Here is a 14,882-nt window from a genome sequence, read left to right as displayed (position 1 = left end):
GGCAGGCCTGCCCTGTCCAGGTGACTGTGGGGCTGTGGGACTCATACTCTTGGTGGCAGTGAAAATGCCCTGTCAAAATTCAATGAAGGGGACTTCCCTGGTAGCACAGTGGTTGGGAGTCCGCCTACCAATGCAGGGGACAAGGGTTCGAGCCCTGGTCCAGGAAGATCCCACATGCCATGGAGCAATTAAGCTTGTGAGCCACAACTATGGAGCCTGTGAGCCACAACTACTGAGCCCACGTGCCACAACTAGTGAAGCCCGTGCGCCTAGAGCCCGTGCTCCGCAACAAGAGAAGCCACCGCAATGAGAAGCCCACGCACCACAACGAAGAGTAGCGCCCCCTCACCGCAACTAGAGAAAGCCCGTGCACAGCAATGAAGACCCAACACAGCCAAAAAGAAAAAAAAAAAAAATTCAGTGATGTGGTACGCATCCAGTAGGGTCCTGTCCCTTGACCTGCATCAGATTTGTGGGAATTTTAGGAAACAGTCTCTTGAAAGTTTCTTGGAACAAATTGCTTAATTGATGTCAATTAAGCATCAGCTGGTATTCCAAAGAAGCATTCCAGAATCAGAAACACTCATAATTTGTAAATGCATACCACCCCTCTTTGCCGCCATTCCTCCAAACAGTGGAAACAATACTCGGGGAATGAGTCTATCCACTCCACAGGATATTTTGCAGCTCCTAAGAATGATGATTACAAAGAGTCTTTAATAACATGAGGAAATGCAGAGGCTGTAAGGTAGGATACACAACTGTACACACAGGATGATCACAGCTGTTTGAAAGAAAAAAAGAACGAAAGAACCCAAACCAATATATAGAAAACAGGTTGGCAGGAAACACCAAAATGTTGACAGTGGTTTTCTGTGGGTGGTAGGAGATTTCATTTTCTTCTTTCAACTTTTCAGTATTTTTTAACTTTTCTATCTATGGCATATATTACTTTATAGTGAAAACTATCCATGTTTTACTTTAAAAGAGAGAAAGTGGATTATAATAGTAATAATAATAATACTAATAATTGCAACAACAACAACAATAATAGTAAACTAACATCTACTGAGCATTTACTGGGTATCTGGCACTGTGCTAAGCACTTTGCTTCTTTAAAAGAAAAAAAATCCTCATGGCAATCCTGTGAGGTGGACATTATAAATGTCTCTATCTTATTTTTTATTTTTATTTTTTTGGCCACGTGACTTGTGGGACCCTAGCTCCCCGACCAGTGATTGAATCCGTGCCTCATCCACAATGGAAACGTCGAGTCCCAACCACTGGACCACTAGGGAATTCCCTTAATGTCTGTATTTTACAAAAGCTCTGAGATGTTAGGCATGTCCGGGACATTGAGTTTTTGGCTATCCAGGCTCCAAAGCCCCCTGACGTATGCAGGACTTGCCCTTGTGTGTCGGCTTGGAGGAAGGAAGCACCCTGCCTCCTACCACTGAGGTCCAAGGGCAAATCCTCCCCCTTCCAGCTTCTTGGCAATGTGTGTGGGCACATGACCTGAGGCTTGGGCCCTGAACCCCGGAGTGCTGGAGAGTTAGAACTCTGTTTGCTGTGATATCTGGCTGCAGTGGCATCAGCGTCTTCAGTAGATGCTTCCCGGCCAAAGGGTGGTTTTGTGCCTTCTGCTGCTCTGGGCCTTGAGCACTGCCTGAATTTCTATTCCTTTCCCAAGACTACCCCTGTTGAATCCCTGCCGGTTCTACTGCATTGGATTCCCTTTTTTTTTTAAGATCGTCCAGGTCCATCTCTGTGGCTTGTTACTAAGAGTTCTGACTGATACTGGTGATTTTCCAGCAGTCTCAGAGCAAATGGTGGAAACAGGACCGTAATCCAGATCTGTCCATCCAGAGCCCAAGCATTTAACTAATCCTTTTGTGTTGCCCACTCTTCCCCAGAGTATGATAAACATTTCCTGAACTCCTAGAAAACAAACCGGAAACATCAGCTTGAAATTTTTCTCAGAAATTGGCGGCCCACCACCCACTCGACTGCCGTGGGAGCCTGGCAAGCCAATCTGTGAAGGGCAGGAAGCCAGAAACAAAAGCCAGGTCAGGGTGGAGCCAACTCCTGCCTCCAGTGACTGGGGCGCATGGGATTGGGGAGGAGAGGAAGCAGAGGCGTCTCAGGCCTCACTGGCACTTCCTGGCTGGTGCCAGAGGACTGACTCAGCGTACAGTGTCCTCATCCTGGAGGCCTTCTTTGACCTTTGGAGAATGGGAGAGGAACCCCTAGTTTGACCCTTATGGCACCTTGCATCTTCCTCTCCCACACCAGGTTGATGACTTGTTTACATGTCTACCCCCATGCAACTGTGACCTTCTAGAGAACAAGGACAGGGTCTTTCCCACCCTGAATTCCTCTTGCCTGGCACATCAATGTTATTGGAATGAATGAGAGAATAAGTGAATGAAGGGCTCTCCCCACCCCTATGCTAAGCAATGGGAAATCTTAAACCCTGGGACTTTTCCAAGTCATCTTGATGAAATAGAACAGCCATGGGCTTTGGAGTTGACAAATCTTGTTTTAAAACCTGACTCTCTTGCCTATAAGTAGATTCTTCCTTAGCCTTTCTGGACCTCAGTTGCCTCATCTGCAGGATGGGAACAGTGCCTAAATTCTCACATTGAATGATTGGGCAGATAGGAAAAGTGGTTGGCACACATTAGGTCCTCAGTCTCAGCTAGCTCGCTTCCTCCTCCCAACACTTCATTCTGACTTGCTTCCTTCTCCCTGCCCCTCACTTGAGTAAATGCCCAACGATAGGAAAAAGGTTAAATAAACCATGGCATACCAAAAATATAAAATGTTAGGCAGTCGATAAAAAAGTTGTTTAACCAATAATTTTTAACGGAATAAAAAATGCTCATGTATTCATGTGAAGTGAAGATAAGGCTAAATTATTCAATACCGTATGACCTCAGCCATGTAAAATGAGTGTGCATATACACGTTGGGACGTGCAATAGGCAATTTCTGGAAGGATACACAAGAAACTCTTAACAGTAGTTTCCTCTTGGGTAGGAATAGAAAGTTAGGATAGACTTCAACTTTTCACTTTATAACCTTCTGTCCTATTTTATATATATAAAATAATATATATACAATATATAATTTTATGTATATATATTTGCCATGATTATATATTAATTTTTAGATAAAATCCAAAAAACCTAGGAAGAATAGAAAGGAAGTGTAACAAGATTTCAACAGTGGTTATTTGGGGAGTTGTGGAATTATGGGATTACTAAAATAATTCTCCCTTTTATATTTTTCTATATTTTCCAAGTGTTCTTTGATGAGCATATAGTTCCTCTATAATCAGAGTTAAGGCAAACATCAATTGGAGTAGCTCCCCTGGGGTAGGGGGAAGAGGGAGGACGAGCAGGTGACTGTGTCCAAAGGGCCAAGGGAGCGTGAGGTGTATCTGGGCAGAGGTAGTTGCATTTTTGGAGCCACGTGGTTCCTGCTGAGTCGGCTAACTAGTTGTTTGGCCCCAGCTTGCCGGTGGAGGCAGGAAATCCTCCCACTCCTGCCCTGGTTTACACTTAGTCATCCTCTGGGAAAGCAGGGTAGGGGTGGGAGCAGGAGGTTAGTTGGGAGTCTCCATCTGCTCTGGGAGCCTTCTAGGCAGAGAAATCCCCCAAAGACGTCTACGACCTAGGCATCCTATCCACCTCACAATTGCCACCTTGGGGTAGGCAGCAGCTGGGAGCGAGCAGGGAGGGTTGAGGGAGGGGTGCTCGGACTATGGTCCTCTGGCCTTTGGCAGGCGGACTGCATCCTCCTGTGGAAGCTCCTGTGAATATTAATTACTATTTGTCCAGGGCTTTTAGATTCCCCAGATGAAAGACGCAGCAGAAGGAGTGTCACGATGAATATGTATTTACGGTATTGACTTTCATCCCAAACATCCATCATGACAGTCATGTGTCTCTCTCCTAACCTCCCACTGCCCTGACATCATAGCCTCAAAGCACAGAAGTCGAGCATCAGTATCAAATGATGCTGAAGGGGAGGAGGGAAGGGCAGGGGCAGCTGATCCCCCACGATCCTGCATTTCAGATGGGTAAACTGAGGTGCTCCATTTCCCCACAGGTTAAAAGGAAGAAATTATGATGAAGCCTATGAAACTGAGGAAGGAAGCCTTGGAGAGAGGGGCTATGGATTCCTCTGGACCAGAGGCCAGGATTCTGCCCCTCTTGTGGATTGAGGAATGGGAGGAATCCCAGAATTCTCTGTCTCAGAGCATGCCACGCCAAGCAGGTTCATCCCTAGATGCACAAAGTAGATGGAGTTTATTCCAACTTCTAATTCCTCTAGTAAAGTGATTCACTTCTTTGTTGATTGCTTCTGAACCCTTGACCACAGCTTAATCCTGTCATCTTCTGGCTCCGTGAATTTGGGTGGGAAACTCTTTGGTTTTCTGGACTCTTCTCATTCTGTCTTTCCTTCTTTATTTTATACAAGAAGATAATTGATCTGTAAAGCTACTTAATGTGTTTCTGGGCAGGTGTACAGAGCAAATCCAATGGAGAGAGGATCATGAAGGGGCCAGCCCCTCCCTCAAGGAGACAACATTCTTATAGGAGAGTCAGTCCTTTGCTTATGAGACATTTAAACAATCTAAGAGAGCAGGCAGGCAGAGAAAAGGCCTGAGCCCTGAGAAGAGCAGGATAGTTGTGGACAAGAGAACTCAGGAGACTTTCCCAGGACCCAAGTATGGAGGTGCAAAGGGACACAGCCTAAGTGGAGACAATGAAGAGCCCACTGAGGCCAGAATGGAAGGTTCATGTGAGGATGTGGGCAGGCAGATGGGCAGGCTGGGGGAGATTGTGAAGGCCCTTGAATGCCAAGCTAAAGAATTAGGATTCTGTTCAGAGGGCAGTGGGAACCCACTGAATGTTTCTGAGCCAGAGAATGATACAAGGCAGAGTTTAATAAAAGGTTAAACATTTTCACCAGGAGGGGAGTCTTAGCATCTCTGAGTCAGCAGCCCTACCATGAAATTCACCATCTCTCTCCTCAGTCCAGCTCCTGAATTCTATTCCAGCTAATGACACACAAGCACAAATGTCACCTCCCCTGGTTGCTCTCTGACACACTACCCAGTGTTATTTTCTTCATAGCACTTATCACCTTTGGAAATGATCTTGTTTATATACTTGTTTACTTCCTTTTTCTCTGTTGTTCATGGAATGTACAAAATGGGGTAGATGGGGGATTGTTATCTGTTTTGTTTGCTGCTTCATTTCTATCAACTATGACAGTACCAGGCTGGTGTCAGTTGCTCAATGTGTATTTGTGGAATGAATGAGTAGATGGATTGATAAATGCATTAATGGCACACTATTTTCTCAGTCACCCCATCCCCACACCCCATGGTGATTCTTGACTCACCCTTCTTCATCCTCTGCAGAATCCAGTCATCCATTCCCATGTCTGTGAATATTATCTCTGCATCCCTCCCTGCCCTCCCCCTCCTCCTTTGCATTTACGCCTGGACCCTCTCAGACAACCCTAAGCTTCTTGAGGACAGAGGCTCCTCCCCCTCATTTCCTTCATGGGGGTAAGCACAGGGCCTGGGCAATGACAGTTCCCACTGGTCCAGTCTTTACAGTTTTCCAAGGGCTTTTCACATGATCCTGGTATACCTCGGGCAGGTTCAGACTCAAACCTCAGCCCTCAACTCTAAACCACACACTTATTCAGTTATTCTGATTTATGCATAATTTATGATGAGTGAATGAATGAATGAACAAATGAGTGAATGAAAGTTGGAAGTGCTCAAGATCAGTTGTAGAGGGAGAAACTAAAATTGGGAAGACTTGTTGAGGAAAATGTTGGTCCCCAACATACTGACATGAAAGGAGAAAGAGTGACTGGGGGTTGGGGATAAGGGGGATAGCCAAAAGCTGGAGCTGGAAAGAGCTGACTCCCCAGAGGTTAGATGACTTGGTCCCATGTGTCAAGAACCCCCTCCTCCATTGTCTTGTTTTTTAAAACGGAAAGACATGTAGCCAACCTGGGAGAAGACACCAGAGAAGAAGTTAAAGGAGCAGGGGATTCTGAGTCCAAAGGAGATATAACTTATTGGTTTGTGAGCTACTGTGTTTGTAAGTAATAAGTATTAAAAATATAAGCAATTCCATTGGACAAAAATTGCAAAGGACAAAAATATATAAAGAAAAAATAAACTGAAAATCACCAGTTATTTCACCATCCAGAAAAAGTCATCCTAAATTTTGACACACATCTGTTCAGACTATATAAATGTAAATACCAATATCAATATAAGTATATATATTACATTTATATAAATCTATTATATATACTTATATATTTTATTATATATATTGTATATATATTTTATACATACAAGTATACACACACTTTTAAAAAAAGAAAATAGGATACATACAGTTGTGTAACCTGATTTTTGTTCACTTAATAATATGTAGTGAACACAAAAGAGATTTTATAAGCCCAAAGGGCAGTTTGAAAAGATAACCTTTGGGATAAACAGGAAGCCAGAGAAGATATAAGTGCATGAAGTGAGCAGTTAAGCTCTGGGTTTTGATAAATATTATTAAAGTAAATAAATCTTAGATGTCTTGCCAGGTTAAGTAAATTATTAGCTCTCTATCAGCAAGGCCACTAAGTCATAGACTCATAGGATGTTGGTACTTGAAGGAGCCTTTGAGTTGATCTAATTCAACCCCCTTCCCTTAGGTATTGAGAAACTCCAAGCCCTGGGACATTAACTAATGTGCCTAAAGAGACGTGACTGGTGAGCGACAGAGCAGGAGTGAGGACAGAGTGCCCTGACCCCCAGTCCAGTGCTCTGGCCATTAAACCACACAGGTCAACAGTGTGCATGCTCTTAATCACAGACACTGACGTGCAGAATGGGACAGGGGAGATGAGGTCCCAAACCCAGTGGTTCTCCAGGTGTATAACACCAATGGAGGGGTGTGTGTGTGTGTGTGTGTGTGTGTGTGTGTGTGTTAAGAGGGCAGCAAAGTGTCCCCAGGCAGGTCACTGGGGAGATGTAGAGCACAGTAACTGAGAGTGTTTGGCTCTGATATCAGGCCACTGAGAACCAAATCGTGTTTCCCTTATTGAGCTTGCTGTATGACTTTGGGCAATTTACTTAAACCTTCTTGCTTCCATTTCTTCATCTGTAAAACTGGTAGTAGTATATACCTCATCAGATTGCAGTAAGAATTAAGAGACAATGGACACAAAAGGCTTAGCAAGGTGTTCGGCACATAGAAAGAGCTCAATAAATGTGAGCCATCATGAATTGGGCGATTGGGATTGACATGTATAAAGTGATGTGTATAAAATTGATGACTGATTAAAAATAAATAAATAAATAAAAAATTAAAATTAAAAAAAAAGCAAAAAAAAAAAATGTGAGCCATCATGATTATTAATGCTCTGGCATGAAGGTCAATGTTCTTGTAAATTTTAAAAAGACCTTAAGGGCACATCACAACCTGTCCTGGGCTGCAGGCATCTGCAGGGACAGAGGACTTTGAAAGAAGCCCAGCTATGGAGCTCTGTGAGCCCCCCACTGTGAGGACTGTAACTAAGAAAGACAATTTTGCAAAAGAGGACACATGGCTTGGAGTGGAGCTGTAGGCAGCGGGGGACTCAGGGACTGTCCCGTGTTCTCAGTGGAAGTTACCTCAAGATGTAACAGTGAGGCCATCCTCACACTCCCTGAGCTAGCCAATTATTGCAAAATCAAGGGTCCAGAAAAATTTATTCCTCATTTTTCAATCTATTTAAAAAATAATCAAACGTTTAAAGCAAAAAGAACAACAAGTTATTATGAGGTTTATAACAAACATCGAACTAAATTCATTACAACAGTAGCACAAAGACTGGGAAGAGGGACATGTAAATATACTATTAGAAGTTCTTTCTGCTACACATAATAGTAATAGTACTATTTGAACATAGTGGTAAGTTAAAAATGTATATTTTAAACCTCAGTACAACCGTTAACGACAACGACGGCAACAAAATAAGTATAACCAATAAGCCAACAGTGCAGGAAATACAGAATTATGGAAAATACTCAATTTGTCCGAAAGAAGGCAGGAAAAGAGAAAAAAAAGGTACAAAAGCAGAGGGGACAAATAGAGCACAAATAGCAAAATACTAAATTTAACCTTAACCATATCAATAATTACATTAAAGGTAATTTAAAAGACAGAGATGGTCAGACTGGATAAGAAAAGCAAGATCTTACTATATACCGTGTACAAGAAAACAACTCTAGGGACTTCCCTGGCAGTCCAGTGATTAAGACTCCATGCTTCCACTGCAGGGGGTGTAGGTTCGATCCCTGGTTAGGGAACTAAGATCCCGCATGCTGAGTGGTGTGGCCGGGGGGGAAAAAATAAAAAGAAAAGAAAGAAAACAACTCTAAATATAAATACACAGATAGGTTCAAAAGGTAGAGTAGCAGTATTACTATGAGGCAATATAGACAACAGAACAAGGACCAGAGCAAGAGACAAAGAGGGACATTTCACAACAATAAAGGGGTCAGTTCATCAAGAGGACACACCAATCTAAACATTGCTGCAACGTACAGAACTTCAGAATACATGAAGCAAAAACTGGTGGTACTGAAAGCAAATTCCAATTTTAGTTGAAGACGTTAACACTCCTTTCTCAGTAACTGATAGAAGAGTAGACGGAAAATCAGTACGGATATAGAAGACTTGAACAACAATTATCAATCAACTTCGACCTAATTGACATTTCATAACACTCCACCCCAAAACAGAGAAATACACATTTGTTTTTCCAATTGCACATGAAATGTTCACCAAGACAGACTATATTTCTGGGCCATAAAATTAGTGTCAATAAATTTAAGGAATTGAAATCACACAAAGTATGTTCCCTGACCACAGAATTAAACTAGGCATCAATAACTGAATGATATCTAGAAAATCTCCCAGATTCTGGAAATAAATATATCAAAAAAAATTACAAGGGAAATTACAACACATTTTGAACTGAATGAAAATGAAAACACAACGTATCAAAATGTATAGGATGCTTAGAGGGAAATTCATACCTTTAAAGGTTTATTTTAGAAAAAGAAGAAAGTATAAAACCAGTGATCGATCTTCACCTTAAGAAACTAGAAAAAGTAGAGTAAATTGAACACAAAGTAGAGTGGAAATCAATGAAGTGGAAAATGGACAAATAGTACAGAAAAATCAATGAAACTGAAAGCCTAGCTGTTTGAAAATATAAATAAAATTGTTAAATTTCTAACGAGGCTGATCAGGAAAAAAGCAAGAAAAGACAAAAATTACTAATATCAGGAATGAGAGAAAGAACACTATTATAGATCCTAAAATCTTAAAATGATAATAAGGAAATAGTATTAACAACTTTGTGCAATGCAATTCAGCAGCTTTGATGAAATAAACAAATTATTTGAAAGACGTAAACCACCAAAGTTCACTCAAGAAGAAATAAGTGGAATAGCTCTGTATCTACAAAAGAAATGGAATTTATAGCTAAAAAGCTTCACAAAAAGAAAACCTCAGGCCCCAGTGACTTCACTGGTAAGTTCTACCAAATATTTAAGAAAGAAATAATACCAATTCTGTACAATCTCTTGCAGAAATTGGAAGAGGAAGGAACTCTTCCCCAATCTTTTATATGTGGGCAGAATTTTCATTATATCAAAACCAGACAAATACATAATAAGAAAAGACTAGAGATATCTCCCATAAAGATACAAAAAAATTTAACTAAATACTAGGAAATCAAACCCAGCAATATATAAGAAAGATAATACATCATGGTAAAGTGGGGTTTATCCCAGGAATGCAAGGTTTGATTAACCCTCAAAAATCAATCCATGTAATGAAATTAAGAAAAAAACTCGATATGCAATGGTTTAAAAAATTACTTAGGAATACATTTAACAACAGGAGTGCAAGACTTGTACCCTGAAAACTACAAAACATTGTTGAAATAAATTAAATAAAACATAAATAAAATGGAAAGACATCCATGTTCATGGATCAAAAGACTTAACATTGTTAAGACCCTTGCCAAATAAATCTATAGATTCAACACAAGCCCTACCAAAATCCCAGATGACTTCTTGGCAGAAATTGACAGGCCAATACTAAAATTCATGTGAAAATTCGAGGAACCCAGAACAGCCAAAACAATACTGAAAAAGAAGAATAAAGAGTTGAAGGACTCACACTTCCTGATTTTAAAACTTACTACAAAGCTACTGTAATCAAGATAGTGTGTTACGGCTATAAAGATAGATATATAGATCAGTGGAATATATAAAAAAAAAACTCTTAAAACTCAATGATAAAACAAATAGCTTATTTGAAGAAAATTTTCAAAAGATACGTTATCAAAGAAGATATATGAATGGACAATAAGCGCATGAAATAATCCCCGTCATTAGTAATTACAAAAATACAAATTTAAAAAATCCAGTGAGGTACCATTACATACTACTAGAATGGCTAAACAAAACTGACAATACGAGTATGAGCTAGGATATAGAGCAACTGGAACTCTCATTTATTAATGGTCAGAATGCAAAATGGTATAACCAATTTGAAAAATATTTGGCAGTTTCTTATAAAATTAGAAATATACTTACCATTTGACAATAAAGACGTCCGTGAATGTTTATAGCAGCTTTATCCATAATAGCCAAAAGCTGGAAGCAACTCAAATGTCCATCAGTGGGTGAATTGATAAATGAACATTGGCATATCCATACATGCAGTACTATTACAGCAAAAAAAAGGAATTATTAGTACTCATGGGGACTTCCCTGGCGGTCCAGTGGTTAAGACTCTGCGTTCCAATGCAAGGGGCACAGGTTCGATCCCTGGTCAGGGAACTAAAATCCCACATGCTGTGCAGCACAGCCAAAAAAAAAAAAAAGAAAAAATTAGTACTCATGAACACATGGATGAATCTCAAATGCATTATGCTTAGTAAAATAAGCTAGACTCAAAAACCTACATACTCTATGATCCCATTTACATGAAATTCTAGAAAAGGCACGATTATAATGAAGGAAAACAGACAAGTGATTGCCAAAGTCTGGGGTGGGGAAAGAAGAGTAAATGCAAAGGAACACAAGGAAATTTGGGGGGTGAATAAAATAGTCCATATCTTGATTGTGGAAGTGTTACATGACTGTATACATACATTTGTCAAAACTAATTTAACTTAAAATGGGTGAATTTTATGCTGTGTAAATTATACCTCTATAAAGTTAATTTTTTTTTCAACATCTTTATTGGCGTATAATTGCTCTACAATGGGGCGTTAGCTTCTGCTGTATAACAAAATGGATCAGCCATATGTATACACATATCCCCATATCCCCTCCCTCTTGCGCCTCCCTCCCACCCTCTCTATCCCACCCTTCTAGGTGGTCACAAAGCACCGAGCTGATCTCCCTGTGCTATGCAGCTGCTTCCTATCAGCCATCCATTCTACATTTGGTAGTATATATATGTCCATGCCACTCTCTCACCTCGTCCCAGCCCACCCTTTCCCCTTCCCGTGTCCTCAAGTCCACTCTCCACGTCTGCGTCTTTATTCCTGTCCTGCCCTTAGGTTCTTCAGAACCATTTTTTTTTTATAAAGTTGATTTTTGAAAATTATGAGCATCATTATTTAATTCCCGTGTGATAGTGCTCTGAAGGGAAGGTATAGGTACCAAGAGAGCATTTAATATGGAATCCTGAAATCTGAGAAGGCTTCCCTGAGGAAGTGAAGTCACGAATGAGGTGTAAGGAGGCCCATAAATGACCAGGTGAGGAAGGGAAGGGATGAGGCCGAGGGAGGCATGTGTGCAAAGGCCCTGAGGCGTGAATCCTTCCTGCAGCAGACTTTCCAATAGAAATTCCACTTCTGCTTGCCCAACCCTCACACCAGTGGGTAGTTCACTGTTGTAATTATTGTAATTAATAGTCATAACCACTATTCATTGAGGACTTACTATGTCTTTGACCTCATACAAGGCAATTATTCCTCATCAGATTTACTCTTCAAAATTGTACCCACAAGGTAGATTCAATTAGTATACTCTTTTTATGGATAAGAACTTTGAGGCTTAGAGAGAAGAAGTGATTTGTCCACGTCCACACAGCTAGCAAGTGGCAGAGCCAGAATTCAAACTCAGGTTTTTGAAACTCCAGCCCTTGAGTTCCTAGAAAGTGCTTTACACAACTTCAGTTAGACAATTCATTGGCTCCCCTCTCCAGGCCAAACATCACTACCTTTCCAAACTCTTCTCATATAACAGAGTCTCCAATCCCTTCATTGACCATTAACTGTAAGCACTGTCCATGTCCCACTTGAAATTCAGCTCCCAAATCTAAACTCAATAATGTTGGAAGAGAAGGCTTTGTACAGTTAATGAACTATTACAATGAGATCCCTTGAAACCCCGTTCCAAAGAACAAGTAGATTTCATAGCCTTATTTAAGGGATACAGACATGGAGACATAACTGAGAATCTTTTGAATTTCCTTTCTGGAAAACAGTGTTGTGTAAGGGAGAGAGTACAGCCTTGGGAGTCCAATGCAAGTTGGGTATCCTGGCTTTGACATTCACAGGCTCTAAGTGTGTAACCTTGGGCTGGGTTTGTAACCTCTCAGTTTTCTCATCTGTAAAATAGGGCTAACAATATTATTCTTGCAGGGTTTTTGTGGATCTTAAATGAGAGAACATAATGGAAAACAGCCGGCATACAACCTGCCCATAGTAAGTGCTTTTTTAAAGGCCCTAAGCAGGCTTCCCTGGTGGCGCAATGGTTAAGAATCCTCCTGCCAATGCAGGGGACACGGGTTTGATCCCTGGTCCAGGAAGATCCCACATGCCGCAGAGCAGCTAAGCCCGTGCGCCACTACTACTGAGCCTGTGCTCTAGAGCCCGCGAGCCACAACTGCTGAGCCCACGTGCCACAACTACTGAAGCCTGCACGCCTAGAGCCCGTGCTCTGCAATAAGAGAAGCCACTGCAATGAGAAGCCCACGCACCGCACGACAACGAGTGCAATGAAAAGCACTCGCCGCAACTAGAGAGAGTCCGCGCACAGCAAGGAAGACCCAACGCAGCCAAAGATAAATAAATAAAAAAATAAATAAAGGTCCTAAGCAGTTAGATTCCCAATGGTCTGGCAGCTATGCTTCCTGATTCTAAGTCTACTATTCTTTTCCTCGTGGGCTGGAGATAAACTGTTTTCGCCTTCCTACCTTAGAGATATATTTGAGGCTTCATCCTCTGGGAGGTTTATTCCTCTCAAGCAGCACATTTTCTCCTGGCTGCTGGAGAAGCCCAGGATGAAAAGCGTAGGGATGCTTCAAGGGTCTATTTTAAACCACCACCTAGTGGCTTCTAGGTTTCTATAAACTTTATAAGTGAATGGGGGTGGATGTGTGTGGCAGGAAGGGATCTGACCTGCTACTATAAATAAATACTACCATGATTTTAAATTTAGGTACCCTAATTGATAATATGAGGGTGCTCACCGGAGGTGGGACAAGAAGGGTAGGGTTGAGTTTTCCTGTGCCCAGGCTATCTGGTCATCTCCAGGGCCTTCTTATTGAATACTCGGTCTTTGGGCATTAATTAAATTCTTTAGTGGCAAGTTAGTCCAGTGTGTGGCAGGATCTCCACCCCTTCTAGCTGAAACTGCTCCATCTACAGTCCTTGCTCAGGGATTCTGAGCTAGGCAGCTCTCTGAACTTAGAGGAAACTGATTGGTGCCAGGGTGGACACCTGACCCAAGGGTGTCCATAGGCTGACCAGTGACCAATGAGGTGATGTGGTGACATGGACTCGGATCAATATGGTAGCAGTAATTAAATCTAGGAAACCTGTTTCCTTTAGGACCGGGGAGGGATTCAAAAGTGGGACCTGGGGTTAACAGGCTTATGAGCTTATGCGCAGAGGACAGCATGGGCTTTGAGAGAGATGGAGAGAGCAGCTTCTGGTTCTGACAGCTTTTCATTCCTAACTTGTCATTCATTCACTCCTTCACTCAACCAATACTTATTGAACACCTACTATAAATCAGGCCCTGTGCTAGATCCCTCTTGAAATTCAATATAATCTTTGCTCTCCTGGTGCTTCTAGTCTGATGACAAACATTAATAAAATAATCACAGGTAAATGAATAATTCTTAAACTTTGGTGAAATATGAAGAAAAGATATAGATAGGGAGCTATGAGAGATTGAACAGGGACGTCTGACCTAGTCTGAGAGCCTGAGAAGGCTTCCCCGGAGAGGTGAAGTTTGAGCTGAGAAGTGAAGGACAAATAGGAGTTATTTAGTTGAAGGGTGAATTTAGGGGAGAAATGTGTTCCAGGCAGAGAAGCCAGAATGTGCAAAGAGGCAGGAGGGAGCGTGGCTTGTTGAAAGGAGCTTGTCATAAATCCACTGTAGCTGGAGTGGAGTGTAGCTGGGCATTAAATGCCATTCATGTCTACACACAAAAGGTTGTTTTTTTTTTTTTAATGTGGCCTGAGGAGACTCTCTTCCTTGAAAACAAAAGCCCAGTGGACAAAAGCACCTACTGTATACCCCAGGTGCTCAGAGGGGTACAAGATCAATGAAATAGTTTCCTCCCAGGCTCCACCATTTACCAGCTGTGTGACCTTGGGCAAGTTACCTAATATCTCTGAGGCTCAGTTTATGCATCTGGAAATGGAGACAATAAAATCATTTGTACTGAGTTGTGATGAGGATTAAAGAGATGATGCCTGTGTGCGTGCCTAGTTTGACTTGTGGCGCATAGTAGGTGCTTAATGCACACTTTTGATATTAGC

The sequence above is a fragment of the Balaenoptera borealis genome (assembly GCF_965194805.1).
Source record: "Balaenoptera borealis genome assembly, chromosome: 10".
Taxonomy (NCBI): Eukaryota; Metazoa; Chordata; class Mammalia; order Artiodactyla; family Balaenopteridae; genus Balaenoptera; species Balaenoptera borealis.
The sequence above is the reverse complement of the archived record's forward strand: the minus strand, read 5'-3'. Positions refer to the sequence as shown.